The 21,455-nt window shown below is 42.3% G+C and overlaps 1 pseudogene; it reads left to right on the top strand.

Moving 5' to 3' along the window:
- The first annotated feature begins 633 nt into the window (after positions 1–633).
- Positions 634–751, top strand: LOC124608233 (annotated as a pseudogene).
- Positions 752–21,455: the final 20,704 nt, after the last annotated feature.

Genomic DNA, 21,455 nt, shown 5'->3' with positions numbered 1-21,455 from the left:
AACTTTAAACCCGTATTAGGTACACGGATTTTAAAAATCATATCTCTTTTATTCGACAAAGCATACTTTAAAATAAAATATGGTCTGTTCTCAAAGATCAGTATATGAAGGGCTTATTTCAGTAGTGGTACAAGTCCATTTTTGTTCATTCTGAGATACGGAGTCCTAAAGTTAAATAAGCACTGAAAAATCTGCAGTTGAGATACCAGAAATATTCCAGTATATATACTCATTTAACTTTAGGACTCTGTATCTCAGAATGAACAGAAATGAACTTATACAATTATAGAAATAAGCCCTTCATATGGTACATGTAATGTAAATAAGATGCGTTGTCATTCAAACGAAAAGGCCATTTTGCATTTCTGCGGAGTGAACCAGAACTTCATCGATAAAATTTCACAGGTTTTCCACGGACTTTTTCCTATTATTACACTAAATGAGCGGTCTCCAGTGGCACGTTGAAGAGTAACAATATTTCGTTCTCTTTCTTACCTTTTGTACTGTCATATAAATATCTGCACAAGAATGACATTGTTGACGGCATGCGGTGTGTGTCTTGATTGGAGAGAAACGTATTCCATTCACTCAGGCCGCTTGCTGCCGACAATAGTAAAGCCTAATTTACTCTTGGGCAACGGCCTTGCCACAGTGGATACACCGGTTCCCGTCAGATCACCGAAGTTAAGCGCTGTTGGGCGTGCCCGGCACATGGATGGGTGACCATCCGGGCCGCCATGCGCTGTTGGCATTTTTCTGGGTGCACTCAGCCTCGTGATGCCAATTGAGGAGCTGCTCGACCGAATAGTAGCGGCTCCAGTCAAAGAAAACCATCATAACGACCGGGAGAGCGGTATGCTGACCCCACGCCCCTCCTATCCGCATACTCAGCTGAGGATGTATACGGCGGTCGGATGGTCCCGATGGGCCACTTGTGGCCTGAAGACGAAGTACATTTACTCTTGATCCTCAAGCTCGCGTTCAGTACTGCTCGGTTCAGTCTCGGGTTGTTTCTTCCAGTACAGTTATATGTTTGTTAACATTGGTACGCAACGATATGGGTGGGTTTACTCATGAAGAACCGCCGATATTCATCTTGACTATGGGTTCACTAAACACAATGGCATGCTCAGCTGTTCCCGCAGCGACAGTAACCCCGTAACTGCAGTTTTGCGTCTTTACATAAGCGCCCACGAATAACCTCATCGTCAGGCGTAGTTTAGTTTTTCGTGTTATTACGTTATAGTAATTGCATACTACAGCCTTTTTCACAATTCTAGTAATAAAGCTTGTTATGTTATAATTACATTGTTACTTCGTAACGCGCCACCGCAGACCAAGGGTCGTTATACCAAAGTACTCAGAAAATACACCTGAACAAGCTCTGAAATTTTGTCAGTAGAGCTCTGATTCATCCTGTATACTTCGTATGAATTGCCCGTAGCTTCTTCTCCCACTTCTAGAGCTACATGTGTGCGTCCTCTATACGTGACGTAAAACATGAAAACCATTTTCTTTATAATAACAATTCTATATCTACGTTTATACTGTGCAAAAACTACGAAGTGCATGACAGATACTACTTCCCACTGCACTATTTATTAAGGTTTCTTCCCGTTCAGTTCACGTATGGAGCGAGGAAAAAAAGACTGCTTAAATGCCTCAGTGGGCGCTGTAATCAGTCTAAACTGTCCTACGGTACCGATATGTAGCGGGCTGTAGTATAGATTCATATTTAGAGCTGGTTCTTGACACTTGCTAACTCGGCTTTCTCGGGATGGTTTGCCTCCATCTGCCATTTCATCAGCATCTCCGTCACCTTCTCCCACTAGTCAAACAAACCTGTGACCGTTAGTACCGCCTTTCTCTTTTTCGGTGAATATCCAATGTTAGTCCTATTTGGTATGGGTCCCATACACTTGAGCAATATTCTAGGATATAGTACAACAGCGGTCTCGGCGAAAAATCCGTATCAAAGAACGGGGACGTTGCATAGGTCACACCAGTATTCAAGAAGGGAAATAAGAGCAATCTCCTGAATTAAAGATCCATGTCATCGAAGTCGATTTACAGTAGGATTTTGGAACATAACTATTCTTTGTTCGAAAATTATGAATTACCTCCAAGAAAAGATTCAATGACACATAGTCAGCACGAATTCAGTAAAATCGTTCCTGTGCAGCACAACCAGCTCTTTACGCTCATGAAGTAATGAGTGCTATCGACATGGTACCTCAAATTAATTTCGTGTTTCTAAATTACCAGGTGGCTTTTGATACTGTCCGTCACTAGAGACTTCTAATCAGATTGCGTGCCTATGGAGTATCGTCTCAGTTGTGCGATTGGATTCGTGACTTCCTGCCAGCAAGGTCAAATGTGGTAGTAACTGACGGAGAGTCATCGAGTAAAACAGAAGTTGTATCTGGTGTTCCCGAAGGAAGTGTTATTGCCACTATGCTGTTCCTAATCTTTATAAATGATTTAGGTGACAGCTTCAGCAGACCTATTAGATTATCTGCAGGTTACCTAGTAAAGTCATCAGAATATCAAAACCAGTTGCGAAATGATTTAGCCGAAATATCAGCATGGAGCAAAAAGTGGCAATTGACTGTAAACAATGAAAAGTGTCAGGTCATCTAATGACCAACAAAAGGAATCCGTTAAATTTAGGTTACACGATAAATAACACAAATTCAAAGGCTGTCAGTTCAACTAACAAGGGAACCTCCCCATCGCACCCCCCTCAGATTTAGTTATAAGTTGGCACAGGGGATAGATCTTGAAAAACTGAACACAGATCAATCGAGAAAACAGGAAGAAGTTGTGTGGAACTATGAAAAAAATAAGCAAAATATACAAACTGAGTAGTCCATGTCAAAGATAGGCAACACCAAGGCTAATATGCTCAGGGGCGCCGTGGTCCCGTGGTTCAAATCTTCCCTCGAGTGAAAATTTTACTTTTTTTATTTTCACAAAATTATGATCTGTCCGTTCGTTCATTGACGTCTCTGTTCACTGTAATAAGTTTAGTGTCTGTGTTTTGCGACCGCACCGCAAAACCGTGCGATTACTAGACGAAAGGACGTGCCTCTCCAATGGTAACCGAATACATTTGATGGCAAGGTCATAGGGCAACCGATTCCTCCACAGGGGAACACGTCTGATGTATTCTATTCGACACTGGTGACGGCATGTGCGTCACATGACATGAATATGTTGTCGACCCACCTAACTTGTACACTTGGCGAATGGGTAAAAAGATTCTTCTACCTTGCCCGATTTAGGTTTTCTTGTGGATGTGATAACCACTCCCAAAAAAAGTGATCGCATCGGACGGACAGATAATAATTGTCTGAAAATAAAAAAATTAAACTTTTCACTTGAGAGAAGACTTGAACCCTCTCGTTCAGCAGCTGCTCACGCTAACCACGGGACCACGGCGCTCCTGTGCTCACATTAGTTTTGATGTTGCCTGTCCTGTGCATGGACTACTCAGTTTGTATATTTTGCTTTTTTTTTCATAGTTCCACACAACTTCTTCCTGTTTTCTCGATTGATCTGTGTATAGTTTTTCAAGGATTGTCCACTGTGCCAACTTATAACTAAATCTGAGGGGGGTGCGATGGGGATGTTCCCTTGTAAGTATCTAGGGATGAAAGTAAGGAACTAATTTGATTGGAACGATATATAATCGTTAATTGAAGGAAAACCATGCTTTATTGCTAGAACAGAAGGTGCAATAGGTCTGCTAAAGATACTCCCTACACTATGCTTGTCAGTCCACTGTGGGAGTATTGCTGAGTGGTATGGCATCCTTAGCAGATAACGTTGACGGTGGACACTGGAAAAGTCCAAAGAAAGGTGGGTCGTTTTATATTATCGCGAAACAGGGGAGAGAGTCACGGATATGACAAGCGAGTTTGGGTCGCAATCATTAAAAGAAAGGAGTGCTTCGTTGCGACAAGTTCATGAAATTTCAGTCTCCAACTTTCTCCCTCTTGCGAAAATGTTTCGTTGCGAATTATTGCAATAAAGTAAGAGAAATCAGAGATCGTATGGAAAGTCTTAGGAGTGTGTCTTTCCCGCGCGCTGTTCGAGAGTGGAACGGTAGAGAAAGCGCGAAAGGGCCTGTGCCAGGAACTGAAGGGCGATAAAAATCAATAAAAACAGTCTCGATCGCGTTTTCAGATTTTTTATTTCTCAGCAATTGATTTCGGTCCTTTCCTCAGACCACCCTCAGGCTTATCACCGCCATTATGGCTGCTGATGGCGGCAGAGGGAGCTAGGTCCATAGAAGCTGTCATCCTACTTCTACGGATCTCGCTCCGTCTGCCACTACCACCAGCCATAAGGGCGGCGATAAGCATGAAGATGATCTGAGACAAGGGCCGGAACCGGTTGCTGACAGCAATATCTGAAAACGGTATTGAGACTGTTTTTATTGATTTTTAACGTTTTATACCGATCGCTGTGCTCCAATCAAGAATCCTATCTACCTACATCTTAAGGGTGAATTGCAGAGTAGATGTCGATATGCATCTACAATTACATCTGCATCTAAATAGATACTCCGCAAGCCAACGTACAGTGCCACTACTAGTCATTCCCTTTCCTGTTCCACTCGCAAATAAAGCGAGGGAAAACGACTATCTATATGCGTCCGCATGAGCCCTAATTTCTCGTCTCTTATCTTCGTGGCCCTTGCTCGCAATGTATGTTGGTGGCAGTAGAATCGTTCGGCAGTCATCTTCAGATGCCAGTTCTCTAAATTTTCTCAATAGTATTTCTCGGAAAGAACGTCGACTTTCCTCCAGAGATATTGCTTTGCGTTCCCGAAGCATCTGCGTAACACTTACATGTTGTGGAAACCTACCGGTAACAAATCTAGCAGCCCACCTCTGAACTGCTTCGATGCCCTCCTTCAATCCGTCTTGGTACGGGTACCAAACATTCGAGCAGTATTCAAGAACAGGTCGCACTAGCGTCCTATATGCGATCTCCTTTACAAGTGAGCCACTCTTTCCTAAAATTCTCCCAATAAACCGAAGTGGACCATTTGCCTTCCCTATCACAGTTCTCACTTGCCCATTCCACCTTACATCGCTTTCCAACGTTATGCCCAGATATTTAAACGACTTGAGTCAGGCAGGACGCTAGTAATACTGTATCCAAACATTACAGGTTTGATCTTCCTACTCCGCATTAACTTACCTTTTTCCACATTTAGGGCTAGCTGCCATTCTTCACACCAACTGGAACTTTTGACTAAGTCGTGTTGTAACTTCTGTCTAAGTCGTGATGTATCATCGTACAGTCACTCAACTTCGACAGCTTCCTGCACACCACACCATCAGAAAACAACCGCAGATTGATGCCCATCCTATCCGTCAGATCATTTATGTTTATAGAGAACAACAGCGGTTCTATTACACTTATATGGCCACTCCTGGGGATACCCTTGTCTCTGATCAACACTTGCCGTCGAGGACAACACACTGGGCTATATTATTTAAGAAGTCGAGCCACTCACATATCTGTCGTATATACGGTTGTCTGTCCGATGGTCAAATGACGGTATGTTTGTATGGTCTTAAAAGAAGGAATGTAGGATATAATCATTAAAACAATTAGTGGCAATGTCTTATGCGTATGTAAGAGAGATAGAGAACGTGTATGAGGATATTGAAGGAGTAATGCAGTATGTAAAGGTAGATGAAAATCTAATTGTCATGGGGGACTTGAATGCAGTTGAAAGGGAAGGAGTAGAAGAAAAGGTTACAGGAGAATATGGACTTGGTAAAAGGAATGAGAGAGGAGAAAGATTAATTGAGTTTGGTAATAAACTTCAGCTAGTAGCGAATGTTCAGGAATCACAAGTGGAGGAGGTATATTTGGAGAAGGCCGGTTGATAATGGAAGATTGCAGTTAGACTATATCAAGGTCAGACAGAGATTCCGAAATCAGATACTGGACTGTAAGACGTACCCAGGAGCAGATATAGACTCAGATCACAATATAGTAGTGATGAAGAGTAGGCTGAAGTTCAAGACATTAGTCAGGAAGAATCGATACGCAAAGAAGTGGGATACGGAAGTACTAAGGAATGACGAGATACGTTTGAAGTTCACTAACGCTATAGATACAGCAATAAGGATTAGCTCAGTAGGCAGTACAGTGGACATCCCTAAAATGGGCTATAACAGAAGTTGGGAAGGAAAATATTAGTACAAAGAAGGTAACTGCGAAGAAACCATGGGTAACAGAAGAAATACTTCAATTTATCGATGAATGGAGGTACAAAAGTGTTCTGGGAGACTTGCGAATACAGAAATACAAGTAACTGAGGAATGAAATAAATAGGAAGTGCATGGAAGCTAAGACGAAATGACTGTTTTAAAAATGCCAAGAAATCGAAAAAAAATTATTGTTGGTAGGACTGTCTCAGCATAGGAAAGGCAAAATGATTCTTGCAAGGAAGCCATCACCTTCTCGTTCAAAGCGTCTAAGAAGTTCTTTACAAGCATCAACACGTCGTTCTCTCATTTCAGGAGTCAGCTGCTGTGGCACCCATCTTGCAGACACTTTGTGAAAATGGAGCACATCATGCACAATGTGGTGTGCTGACCCATGACTAATCTTTAAACATGCTGCAATGTCATTCAGTGTCACTCGGCGGTTTTCCTTCACTATGGCTTCAGCTGCTGCAACGTTCTGTAGAGTCACAACTCGTTATGCCTGATCTGGACGAGGAGCATCTTCCACTGAAGTCACACCATTTGCGAACTTCCTACTCCATTCGTAGACTTGCTGCTGTGACAAACATGCGTCACCGTACTGAACCTTCATTCATCGATGAATGTCAATAGGTTTCACACCTTCACTACGCAAAAACCGAATAACAGAATCCTGTTCTTCCCTGGTGCAAGTCGCAAGTGGGGCGGCCATCTTTATACTGATACTGCGACGGTATCTGCACTACTGCACTATGCTGCCACCTACAGCCCATTCTGCACGCAGTTTGTAGCACGCTTACCAACTTACAGGATAACGGCGCGAAATTTCGATTTGTTATTATAAATTTAAGGTTTTCATTTGACTCACCCTCGTATATTTGAACGATATGTCACACACTCCGATTAGCAAACGACGCAGCAATATTTCAGCACAAGAAACGTAGCAATCAGCACAGAAGACGGGAAGACATTCGTCGGTGCATTCATGTCACTATAAACTTCATTCACATGCAATCGCACAGCACTGAAAACACGACAAAGCGATGTAAGGCCCCAAAATAAATACTAGTTTTAAATGGAAGCTGCCACGTGCAATACGGCACGATTTTGATAAATATTTTGGAGCCACCAACACTGCAAGCAAGTTTCTAATACGTGATTTGCTAACTAACCATCTAGTTAGCACCAAAATACACCACGCTGTTTACTGTTATTCGGGACAGAGAAACTCATCTGTAACAGTAACAAACAAAGTCACTGAGAAACCACAAAGATAATGACCACTGCAATTACTATATTCTGAGATGAAATGTATATGAAGTCATCGAGCGATCAGTTTCCGAAGTGAGCACGTGCTGACTGACCTACAGCAACCCACCGACATACAGGGTGTTACAAAAAGGTACAGCCAAACTTTCAGGAAACATTCCTCACACACAAAGAAAGAAAATATGTTATACGGACATGCGTCCGGAAACGCTTACTTTCATGTTAGAGCTCATTTTATTACTTCTCTTCAAATCACATTAATCATGGAATGGAAACACACAGCAACAGAACGTACCAGCGTGACTTCAAACACTTTGTTACAGGAAATGTTCAAAACGTCCTCCGTTAGCGAGGATACATGCATCCACCCTTCGTCACATGGAATCACTGATGCGCTGATGCAGCCCTGGCGAATGGCGTATTGTATCACAGCCGTCCACAAGACGAGCACGAAGAGTCTCTACATTTGTTACCGGGGTTGCGTAGACAGGAGCTTTCAAATGCCCCCATAAATGAAAGTCAAGAGGGTTGAGGTCAGGAGTGCGTGGAGGCCATGGAATTGGTCCGCCTCTACCAATCCATCGGTCACCGAATCTGTTGTTGAGAAGCGTACGAACACTTCGACTGAAATGTGCAGGAGCTCCATCGTGCATGAACCACATGTTGTGTCGTACTTGTGACGGCACATGTTCTAGCAGCACACGTAGAGTATCCCGTATGAAATCATGATAACGTGCTCCATTGAGCGTAGTAGGACGAAACTAAAATGAGCTCTAACATGGAAATTAAGCGTTTCCGGACACATGTCCACATAACATCTTTTCTTTATTTGTGTGTGAGGAATGTTTCCTGAAAGTTTGGCCGTACCTTTTTGTAACCCCCTGTATAATCTCAAAGTGCCAAATTCTGTCCAATTGGTGCCTTAGATCGTCAAAATCTCGAGGTGGTTGGAGAGCCCTGCCCGTAATGCTCCAAACGTTCTCAATTGGGGAGAGATTTAGCGACCTTGCCGGCCACAGTAGGGTTTGGAAAGCATAAATACGAGCAGTAGGAACTCTCCCCGTGTGCGAGCGATCATTATCTTGCTGGAATGTAAGACTAGGATGACTTGGCACGAAGGGCAATAAAATATAAAATATGGTCGACGTGCAGCTGTGCTATGAAGTGGCACCCCAAATCACTACTACTGGTTGCCGCTCTGTATGACGGGCGGCAGTCAGGTAGGTATCTCGCCGCAGTCTGGGACGTCTCCAGAAACGTCTGTCGTCTGGGATCTCATTGTCTTCAGTGATGATTCCGCTTCGAATTTTGCCCCGATGACCAGTGGAGACGTTTCTAGAGACGCCCCGGGCGTGGTGGTGGTTGTTAGTGTTTAACGTCCCGTCGACAACGAGGCCATTAGAGACGGAGCACAAGCTCGGGTTAGGGAAGGATTGGGAAGGAAATCGGCCGTGCCCTTTCAAAGGAACCATCCCGGCATTTGCCTGAAACGATTTAGGGAAATCACGGGAAACCTAAATCAGGATGGCTGGAGACGGGATTGAACCGTTGTCCTCCCGAATGCGAGTCCAATGTGCTAACCACTGCGCCACCTCGCTCGGTCCGCCCCGGGCGGAATGGCAGCGTGACTTGCCCGCCATGTGGACCGATACCCAGGAGTGTTGGCATGGGGCGCCATTTCTTTTCGTAGCAGGATCCCTTTGGTTATCATCCGCTACACGCTTACAGCACAGCAGTACATCGTCGATATTCTGAGGCCTTTCTGATCCTGGACTTAAATTTAAGCGAGATAATACACGCCCGCGCGCGGCGCTTGTCTTCGTGCTTGCCAAACCCTACCTTGGCCAGAAAGTCGCCGGATCTCTCCCCGATTGAAACGGTTTGGAGTATTATGGGCAGGGCTCTCTACCCAACTCAGTATTTTCACACTCGAACGCGCCAGTTGGACAGAATTTGGCACTGTAACCCTCAAGAGGACATCCAATAACTCTATCAGTCCTTGCCAAGCCAAGCCGAATAACCGCTTGCATAAGGGCCAGAGGTGCCCAACGCGTTATTGACTTGCTCAGTTTGTGAAGCTCTTTGTCTTGAATGAACCATCCAATGTTTCTGAAGCGGCAAGCATACGTTTTTATGTACATGTACATCACATCTACCGATTTCAGTCGCATTCGACTAATTCCTTCGTGGTGTGTTCGCTTTTTCTTTTTTCGTTGTTGTTGTGTCGTAGGAAATGTCGTTTTGGAGTTCACGAGTACTGATACGACCATCCTTCACGCACATATCATTCTGTTGATACTGCTCAATAATGAATATAGTCCCTTACATTCATAGCCAGTACAGTACCTGTCGCTGCTATGGCGTGATTGTCCTTGCCTCATATGCAACAAACAGTAACTTAAAAATTAGTGCTTGACTGGCCACTGGCAAAAATTTGCCAACACATAGATTTATTCTTACTAAAAATTGTAGATTGTTTCTGTACTCCCATGACGAGGAAATACACTGCCTGATGAAAACTATCGCCGGCCGAAGTGGCCGTGCGGTTAAAGGCGCTGCAGTCTGGAACCGCAAGACCGCTACGGTCGCAGGTTCGAATCCTGCCTCGGGCATGGATGTTTGTGATGTCCTTAGGTTAGTTAGGTTTAACTAGTTCTAAGTTCTAGGGGACTAATGACCTCAGCAGTTGAGTCCCATAGTGCTCAGAGCCATTTGAACCATGAAAACTATCCGGACATCTATGAGCGGCCATTAATACCATAAATGGTTCAAATGGCTATGCCACTACGTGACTTGACTTCTGACGTCATCAGCCCCTAGAACTTAGAACTACTTATACCTAACTAACCTAAGGACATCACACACATCCATGCCCGAGGCAGGATTCGAACCTGCGACCGTAGCGGTCGCGCGGTTCCAGACTGAAGCGCCTAGAACCGCTCGGCCACAACGGCCGGCCCATTAATACCGGGTGTGTCCAACCTTTGCCTTCATGGTGACTTGAACTTCGCAGGTAGCACTTTCTATGAAGTATCTGAATATTTGTGGAAGAACAGCAGGCCATTCTTCCTCAAGAGCCGACTCTGGGCAGGCCAGCCCATTTCAGGAACATTATTGTCCACAAACTAGTGCATCTCAGATGCTACTTTATAACAGGATGCATTGTCATGCTGATATAAACAGTCATCATCAAAGAATTGTGCCCATTACTGTACGCAGTACACACTGCCGCAAAATACGTTCATACTGTTCAGCTTTTAGAGTTTTCTTATGCACAGCAGCGCGACCAAAACCTGTCCACAAAAAGCACCGTCATGCCATAACACCATGTCTTTCACATTTAGCACTACATATGATGGCACGCATTCGCCAACCCAGAGCCTGCCATTGGGTTGCCTCATGGTATAGCGTGATTTAACACTCGTTTTCATTCATCCACTAACCGTGCCTCGCTGTTTACAACACCTCGCTTAGCACTGACTACGGAAATGTTTGGCTGTTGAGGAGCTGATCGACCCCATTCTTTCTAACTCCCTACACACAGTAACTGTGCTAGCTGAGCTCAAGCTACTTATTTGAAACTCATGAGTGATTTCAGGTAATTTTTTTACATCCACTTTCCCCAACTATCCTCCCTGTCGGCACACATGGTCTGGCTGGTTTTTGTGTAGCTGTGCGTGTTCCTTCTCGTTTCCACTTCACAATCACGTCATAAATAGTCAACTTGGACAGTTCTGAAAGGGTTGAGATGTTCCTGATGGGTCTGTCACTCAGGTCATATCCAATGACTATCAGTCCACGTTTGAAGCCGCTGAACTCCGTTCAACGACCCATCCTTCTGTTACCGTTTCTCTACTGATAACACGATACTCACCGCCTCCTGTTATACTTGTGTCCATCTCTCTTGTCATCTAGTGGTCAATGCCGCATTACATTGACGTGTCCGGACACTATGTTGCTGAACTTAGCCTATACTTGATAAACCCGTTTCGTATTTACTAACTGCAGTTTCTGCAGAATACGAATAATTTTTCTCTAGTTTTGTCAGCGAAATATCTTCCATGCAACTTGTAAGTGGGCTGATTCTGTGTTGGCAGCGCTGTGTAGCGCTTTGCTTTGGATCTCTGACTGCACTTTGTAAGACTCTGTGGCTGGTCGGACTCGTTGTTGGAAGTTAATCGCCAGTAGTATTGGGCAGTTGGAAATTAGTCGCCAGCAGTGATGGAAGTACTGTTGGGCAGTGAATGGCTAACAGTGATGGATGTTAGATGTGAGAAGTTAGCATTGGTGGAGGTTAGAGGTCTGAAGCGTTAGCACAGGCTAACGATCTGTTCACGTTCGACCTGGAAATTGAATATTATTCATGATTATATACCTTTGTTCTGGATGTCAATGACGATTTATGTTTGTGTCTGAACTGGATGTCACATTATTAAGGTGAAAAAAATACGTTATTTGGTTTGCAACGAAATCTTTCCTCTGCTAACCGCATGCCTGTTAGTAGTTAGCGGCTTTAGTAGTTAGAATATTTTGTTTAGCTGGCAGTATTGACACTCGCTGTATTGCAGTAGTTCGCGTAATGAAGACTTGTGTGGGGTAAGTGCTTAATGAAATGTATAGGTTATTGTTAAGATTTCTGTTTAGTCAGTGCCATTCTTTTGAATGAATTATTTGAAGTCAGGTTATCATGTTGATGGTTTTTTTTTTTTTTTTTTTTTTTTTTTTTTTTTTTTTTTTTTTTTTTTTTTTGACCAGTCAGATTGCGTTGCGCTAGAATATTGTGGGTCAGTGTTGACATTATAAGAATGAGTAAAGAGAAAGTAGGTCCACTTGCCTTCAGTTTCACTCAGCAGTTTAACTACTAGTAAAATATTTAATAAAGAAGTTTCATAGTCACTTTACTATAATTTTCAATGCAGGAGATTTACCTCTCTTTTGTATCAGTGTGGCACGCTTTCATGGACTTACATGTTTCTCTTGTCGTACTGTCCTCAAAACAGCAGCGAATACGGAAATGAATATTTTTCTGTGATTATCCCAGTGTATATATGCATTTTCTTCTTTTGGCGACAGTGACGCCTAAAGACTTCCTATAATGTTGTACGTATTATTGATTCTGTAGCAGGAGTGATGGAACCGACAGCAGGAGTTATGGGGTATAAGCTACAATAAATATTTTTGTGTTGGCTGATGATAATCACGTACAATAAAATTTAGTGAAAAGCTCGTAGCGTTAAATAAAAATAGCCGTATTTGGATATTTTCCATCTTACAAAATAAGAAATGCTTGAAGAAATCACACAGCGGCACTCGCAAAGAGCAATTTCTTGCGATGAACTGACGGAAATATTCGATTCACATGAAAGAAAACGCTTTTATTGTTTGGGAGCCCTTGTCTTAAAGGTCACTGTATGAGACCTAGCGAGGTGGCGCAGCGGTTAGCACACTGCAATCCGGAGGACGACTGTTCAACCCCGCCTCCGGCCATCCTGAGTTACGTTTTCTGTGACTTCCCTACATCGCTTCAGGCAAATGCCGGGGTGGCTCCTTTGAAAGGGCACGACCGACTTCGTTCCCCATCCTTCCGCACTCCGACGGGACCAATGACCTCGCTGTTTGGTTCCTTCCTCCCAATTGGACCAACTAACCATCATTGTATTGGTGCACACAATCGTACAACGGACAAGCCTACCATTTAGGATTTCACATCTTCTGCTAATTAATATCCAGAGTTGACACGTAGTACACTGCGCAAAACAATTAAAATGTCACTTCTTCGAAACCCCGTAACTGTCTCCTTTTGCGAAGCAGAAATTTTAAATTTTAGCTCAACTTTGCCTACGACCTTCCTCTGTAATGCACACAAGTGTGGTGCCCTGGGACGTCACCCTCGGGCACGGCATTGTAGATCTTATTTACTAGTTTGAGATACAGAATTAATACAATAATTATACACTCATGCTTATAAATAAAGGATAATTGCAGAATGTGGTACCACACAATTTGGCACTACACAAAAATGGCGCTAATAGCATAGGCACATAGGGAACACACACGACACAGGTCTGCAAGTCCACGTATTGGTGATAACTTGAGAAAACCATTCCGAAACACATGTGCAACAAAACGCCACTGTTTTCTGAACATGTACCCCGACACCAATATGGGTTGTGATCACCATGCACACGTACATAGGCCGCACAATGGGTTGGTATACTCTGGATCAGGTGGTCGAGCAGCTGCTGGGATATAGCCTCCCATTCTTGCACCAGTGCCTATCGGAGCTCCTTAAGTGTCGTAGGGGTTTGAAGATGTGCAGCGATCGAGAGCATCCCAGACGTGCTCGATGGTGTTTAGGTCTGGTGAACAGGCAGGCCACTCCATTCGCTTGATTTCTTCTGTTTCAAGGTACGCCTCCACGTTGGCAGCTCGGTGGGGCCGTGCGTTATCACTTATCAGGAGGGAGGTGGGACCCACTGCACCCCTGAAAAGGCGGACATACTGGTGCAAAATGACATCCCGATACACCTGCCCTGTTACAGTTTCTCTGTCAAAGACTTGCAAGGGTGTACGTGCACCAGTCATAATCCCACCCCACACCATCAGACCACGACCTCCATACAGGTCCCTTTGAAGGACATTAAGGGGGTGGTATCTGGTTACTGTTTCACGCCAGATGAAAATCCGGCGAGAATCACTGTTCGGACTATACCTGGACTCGTCCGTGAACATAACGTGGAACCACTGTTCCAATGACCATGTACTGTGTTCTTGACACCAGCTTTTACGGGCTCTCCTGTGACCAGGGATCAGTGGAGTGCGCCTTGCAGGTCTCCAGTTGTCTGCGAGCACTGATGGTGAGATATCGGTCTTCTGGTGGTATTGTACGTTCCATACTGTAGCGCCTGGACACGTTTCCTGTCTGCTGGAATCGTTGCCATAATATTGAGATCACACTTTGTGGCACACGGAGGGCCCGTGCTACGACCTGCTGTGTTTGACCAGCCTCCAGTCGCCCTAGTATTCCCTCCCTCATAACATCAATATGTGTTCTTTGCGCCATTTTTAACACACAGTCACCATTAGCACGTCTGCACACTTACTCGCTGCACCGTACTCTGACATTCATCAACACGCCTCTGCGTGCGTGGACTGCTGGCAGCGCCACCATGCGACGACTGCAGGTAAGATGCATCACATGGTCATACCCCGAGGTGATTTAAACCCGCAAACCGCCCACCAGAGCGTTGTTTCACCATGTATCAGCAGTATCCTTAATTTATGAGCATGAGTGTAGAATGAGGCACAAAATGGGAGAGATCTCCGTGGTCCTATCCATTTTAGATTAGTTTGCTTGAACGAAACAATTAATTTCTCGCCGTTTGCCGTCTCAGAAGTACATTTACTCGACTACGCAGACGTCGTTCGGAAGACAAGCGACGGTAATTGCGCAGCACCAACCATAGCGTTAACGCAGCCACTTACGTCCCATGTTTTAATAGGCCCTCGCATATACGGCACTCACGAGCGCACAGTGGCCCCAGAACAAAGTAACAGGCGGGCGCCTACCCACGCTGCAGTCTGCCGCTATGCAAATTTTTTAAATGGCCGCCGACTCGTTTCTTTGCGGAGCAGCCTTGGAGAGGGAAATCGTGGGAAGCGGCGATCAGGTGGCTCTGGAAAATAACGGTGTGGGAGGAAAGTGAAGCGGCGTAGCTAACAGCTGGTGGGTGTTGGTCGCTCCACTCACGACGCCCAGGTCGTAAACCGCAGCGAGAACAGGACTACGGCTGCAGCCGAGACAGGAGCAGCGCAAGACGTGTTTCGCTGTTCTGCTCCTGTAATGAATACCGAAGCAGTAACCTCAGATGAACATTTTTATTGGAGTGTTCACACTCCTGCCCTCTCCGTCATAATGTATGAATACCAATTTAATTGAATTTCCTGGCAGTTTCCTCTCGTGACGTGTCGATTGTTGTGCACCAGAGGCAACCCAAGTATGGACGTGTTCTAAATCAGCAGAATTTTCCTACCACCTCAAACACGTTTATAAGGTATTAAGATATGTGGTCCAGCTACAAATATGCAAACATCAAAATCACGATACCATGCCTAATGAGGTTCAGGAAAACTGTTTCTAACATTCTGCGTGTTGACTATTCTAAGTCGTGTCTCCCTACCACTTTCAGAGGCCATACAAAAATTTTGTGTTAGATCAGGATGTGCTAAAATCGTTGCTGTTGTTAGCGCGTTTTTCACTTTTAAAAATTCTTCATTGGCTTGTTGATCCGATACCCATGGCGTGTTTTCTCCAGTCAATGCACATAGGCGTGGTGTTGCGAGAGAGTCGATCCAAATAAATTTTTATAGAATCCGGTGGGACCTATAAATCCTCTGAGAGTTTTCTTATTGTATGGAGTACAGAATTCTTTGATTGCCGTTAGTTTTTCTGGGTCGGGCATTACCCCTTTGTCTGAAATTATGTGTCCCAGAAATTTGACCTCTCGCCTTCCAAATTTGAATTTTGTTATATTTATTGTGACCCCATGCTCCTTCATGATCTGTAAAAACTGATTTAATGTGTCGTTGTGATGTTCCCAAGAGGGTTCTGCTATAATCACATCATCAACACAACAAGTAATTTTTTTGTAAAATTTCAGGACTTAGTATTCAATCTCCTAATAAACGCTGCTGATGATATGTTTAAACCAAATGGCAATCGTTTAAACTGGTAACATCTACCGAATACGATAAATGCTGTAAATTTTCTACATTCTGGGGCCAATTCTATTTGCCAGAAACTACTCTGCCAATCAATTGATGAAAATATCTTAGCATCGTGGAAGTTTTGTATCAATTCCTCTAATTTTTCTGGGCGATCTGTCTCAGTGATTATGATTGTGTTGATCTGTCTGGAATCAAGCACTAGCCTGATGCTCCCATCTCGTTTTTGTACAATATGGAGCGGGCTGTTATATGTGGAGGTAGCTGGTTCAATAATATCATCATCTAACATTTTAGATATCTCCTGGAATACTTTATTCCTGTAGCTTAATGGGATTGTATAGGGTGGCACTCTAAATAGTTTGTGCTGTTTTACTTCAAACTTGTACTGAAAGTGTTTAATTCTGCCAGTCTTAGGTAAAAATACCTCTGCTTTATCTCGTAAAATACCCTCTAATTCTCTTTTACTGTGTTCCGAAATACCTTGAATTTCATGCAATTTTTCGTCGATTTCTTTATGGACTTCTAACATGAGTTGAGGCGATTCCCCCTTTTGTGCATACCATTCTAATTCTTCATCCTCTTTATCTCGCGTCATTCTTGATTGTTTGTTTATAACTAGTATTTCTTCCAATTTTAGCTTTTGCTCAAAGAGAAGTGTGACATTCCCGAATGTTACGCTACCTTTCCCCATATCTATTATCGCTCGTCTCTCATTAAAAAAATCTGCACCTATAATCAAATCTACAGTTAGTTTAGGTATATACACGAAGTTGGCTTCGATCTTTTGACCTTGGCGCGAAAGAGTTAACCTTGCTTGCCTCGTAACTTCCGCAGCATTGTTTCTAATAGGATCTCTTACTTTAATCTTACGTGTTTTCAGAACTGGCAATTCCTCATTGGCATTACACTGCATGAATAAATTTTCTGAGATCGCAGTCAGTTCACTTCCGCTATCAATTACAATATTGACTGGGATATGCTTTACCATGGCCTTCACAATTGGTTGAATTTGAAAGGGTTGGTTCTGTTCTTCTTCTTGCATCAACGAATCGTCCACTGAATCATACATGAGTCTTTTCAGGAATTTCCCTTGTGAATTCGAACTTTCTGTAGGATAAGCTTCGACTGCTACTTCTCTCTCTTTTATTTCCTCTTCTCTACTTCTTCCTTCATTTACGCTTTCTTCAACATCCTCTACTTTTTCCTCATCCTCGTCTATCTTCTCCTTCTTCGTCGCTACTTCCACATAATCGCATTTAAATGCTCTAATTATCGCTTCATAACTTCCTTCATTATATACGTTGGGTTGTGTGCCCACTAGTAACTTATTTTCAACTTCTGTTGACTGCACATTATCCTCATTGAATTCGCTTTCCCTGGTTTCCATCTCAAATAACTCTGCAATACTGATTACTTCGTCCTTTCCTCCTACATTTGTTGTGCATGCCTCTGGTAATTCATCTTCCTCGTCAGTATTCTCCCAATTACTTTCGTCCCAACACGATATTGCTATTTTCCTGTCTTCGTTTTCATCTGGTCCCTGCGAATTTGTTTCTTCCTTCTTCTCTTCTCGTGATAAGGTATTTACTTCTCTGTACAAGGCGCTGCAATTGTCCTGGGTCGGTGCGTCATTCTCTTTGGCATGGGCGCTTAGCCGTCAATTCGAACGTTTTTCGGGGTTTGGTGGTCTTACCTCCACCTCTTCTATCTGTATTCTCTTTTCTTGTTCAGCTTGTTGATAGTGGTTTCTTTGTTGATAATTTGTCGGTCTATTGGTTCTCCAGTACCCGTTCCGGTTGTCGTTATTCCCTCTGTAATAGTTGTTGCCGTTCCTGGGTGAATTATAGTTATTGCCATATTCTCTTCTAAATCCATAACCGGTTCTTTATTGAAATCTATTGTCATTTCTTGGTGCGAAGTTATCGCGTGGTTGGTAGTTATTGTTTCTTCGTACTGTGTCTTGTGGATTCCACTCCTTTTTGCTTTCGTTTTCACGTGCGCTTCGTCTTTTTCTTGCGTCATCTTCCGAAAATATGAACTCTAGTTCCCTTAGAATACTTTTAAATGCTTCGACGTCATTGCCTCCGCGACCTACTAATGACTGCTGGCATTTCAATGGTAACTTCATCGCGCATAATTTAATCAACTCTCCGTCACTGTATGGTACATCTAAGCATTGATTTTTCTTTGCCATTAATTCGAAAAATTTCACGGGACTCTTCTCTCCTGAATTTTCAAAATATGGGTTCTGTAATAATTCGTACTTCACTCTGTTCTGTGCTTCGCTGGACCAATATCGTGAGAGAAACTTCTCTCTGAAATCTTCGTACGATCGGCATGTCGCTGCAACATTTTGCATGGTTTCTGCGACTGTTCCTGACATGTGTGCACATATAAAGTCTAATTTGTGTGCTAGCGTCCAGTGTTCTGGTAATCCTACTCGGAATTGATCAATAAAAGTTCGTGGATGTAATGAGTTTCCTTCTCGACAGTGTTGAAATTTTCTGACTGTGAGGAAATGATCGTTGTCGTACTTCGTCATAGTTCCATATGAAATTCGCGATTCTTCGCCACTTTTGTTTCTGATCATTTCTCCCGTCGTTCTTTCCGGTTGTGGTAGATCCATTGGATATTATCCACTGTAACTTTCGCCTACCCTTGCGTAGTATCGTCGGAGTGGTACGCAATAACTATCTTCCATCGGTTGTGAACGTGTAGCTGAATGCATTGCACTGTATTCTTCGCGACCTGGCTTTCCATTGTCAGGTATTGGTTCGCTATCTTGTCTGGCTAACCTTGCTGCTTCATTGCACGATCCAAACTGTCTTGAAACATACATTTGTGGTTCCGCATGTGTTTGTGATGCCGTTTGTTCATCAAGAATTTCGAAACGTGTTTGTTGCTGTGTAGGCTGTCTGATTTCACGTATGTTACTTTCCGCCTGTGATTGGAATCGCAAATGCGTAATATCTTCCTTAATTGCTTGTTTTTACGGTGCTGTTACAGATACGGATGTGGTTGCAGACTCAGTGCTTGTTCGATCCTGTTCACTACGCTCTTCAATGGTTTGCAACAACTCTGTTCGCAATTTCTGAAATTGTCGCTTCGTTTGCGCTTCTATTTTGACTATGCGGTTATCATATCTTTTCAGCGCTGCTTTTGTGATACGTTTGTGTAAAACACTGTTTTCAACAATTTTACGCGCTGTACCTGCTGCTTGTCTAGTAATTTCGTTTATCTGTTTCTCTAGTTTCTTGACTTCTCCCTGGGTGTTGTTTCGTAATGTTTTGATCTCGTCCTGAATGTCATTACGCAGTGTTTGTACGTCCACTTTGAAATATGGTTTCCCGGCTAAGACACAAGTTGAAAATATAGTCACTATTTTTTATTTACTTAAATTTGCCATATTTCGTGACAGTACCTTTTCCGTTAGACGTTTGCAAGGCGATATTAGTCTTGGCTTCAGTTGTCTAAGTATGATTCCACAATGCATCAATGTCAGCTGCAGAAATGACGTGGTTCAACGTGTTTCTCTCATTTTGGTGTTTCAAATACAGTTTCTTCAAATGTAGTTTCTTCTTTTTAGTTAATACAAAAATAATAGTAACATAATTCAAAATTATTTATGACTGCGACCTTCACATTGTTCTTCCGTCAACACACACCAAGAGTTAGCTGCCGACTGACTATAGTCAAAGACGACTCCAACGTCAAAGATATTTTACACAATTCACAAGTTTCCACTTGTTATCAGTCTCTTTGCTATTCTTCGATACATTTTCTAATAGTAATCAATATGCTTTTACTCTCAAAAACAGAAGTAAATTAACATATAATAAGACAAATTATAATAAATTCTGACAAAAAAAATAAGAAAACATTTACAATTCGGTATCGACAAATACGGTAAAAAAAATAACATCTCCCAGATCCATTACAACTGCTGCCCAGGGCTTTTGTTGTTATGGACATATGCAACAAAATCCCGACCACACTCAGTGATGGATCTGTATTACACAATGAGTACACTAATGATGCAGTCTGATAACCTCTTCCAAATTTGGACTCTTTGAATCTGTGGACTTGTTACTGGCTGTTGTTGCAATGATACTTCCCCATCAATCTCATACACAAAAAAAAATTCAAGTAAAGAAATTATTTGACACGACAAATATACATGGTATAAAACATACATGAGAAATATTCTAACATACAGATTGAAAATAATAGGAAGGTAAAACTCATTTCCTTGAATAAGATTTAATTAATTTTTTTATATTAATGTTCATTTAATTATACTTACATATCGTAACAGTAAAAATGATACTGGACATATATAGTGTAGTGTTTTTTTTTCTTTTGTATATTTTTTTTGCTGATGATCTTCTTTTTAAATTTTTTTTACTCATTTTTTTTATTTTGTATTTTTTTTTCTTATGATTTTCTTCTTTTAGTACAGCTAAAGATACATCAGTATTATCTAAATTTTTTGCAATTATTTATGTACACTTTCCTCTCTACTACAATATTACTACAAGTCACATTCTTGTGAAGAGTACTTTTGCTCCCCACAACATCAGTATAAACAACAATAAACTGCTCATACATCATGAGGCTTTATCTAAAATTGGTTTTGAAACTTATACCTTTGCATGCATGTCCTCACATGCATGCCTTCATCCACAGGGAAGACTTAGCTTCCAAAAATTAGAAAAATTCAGAAATGCTCACTATGGAGACTTTTCTTTTTTTAAAAAAAAAAGTAAAAATAAATCTTTCTCTAGTTCTTTGTTACAACAGTGTTTTTTTCATCAGTTTCAATTAACATGTGACTTCAAATTATTAATTTATACATGCAAATATACACACTTGGTTGTACAGGCAGTTTTGTTCTAACAAGCGTATTCCTATGGAATTTAAATTTTGAAATTATGATTTCTGTTTATACAGTTTTAAAGAGACAACATTCCTGAGACCAAATAATTTCTTTGACTTACGATACACCAAACGATAAGCATTAGGGTGTGGATTTTCTATGACTTCAAAAGGCCCAATATAGATATCAAAGTATTTTTTAATTTCTGAAGTTAATATTTTTGATCTTTCATGAGATTTGACCAGAACAAGATCCCCAATTTTAACAGTGGTTAATCTTATCCTATTGTTATGTCTTTCATTCCTCTTTTCCCTTTGTTTCCTCATAGTTTTCCTACAATATCTTCTCTC

This window comes from Schistocerca americana, chromosome 3 (genome assembly GCF_021461395.2).
Source record: "Schistocerca americana isolate TAMUIC-IGC-003095 chromosome 3, iqSchAmer2.1, whole genome shotgun sequence".
Taxonomy (NCBI): Eukaryota; Metazoa; Arthropoda; class Insecta; order Orthoptera; family Acrididae; genus Schistocerca; species Schistocerca americana.
Note: the sequence above shows the minus strand (reverse complement) of the source record. Positions and strands in the feature narration are given on the sequence as shown.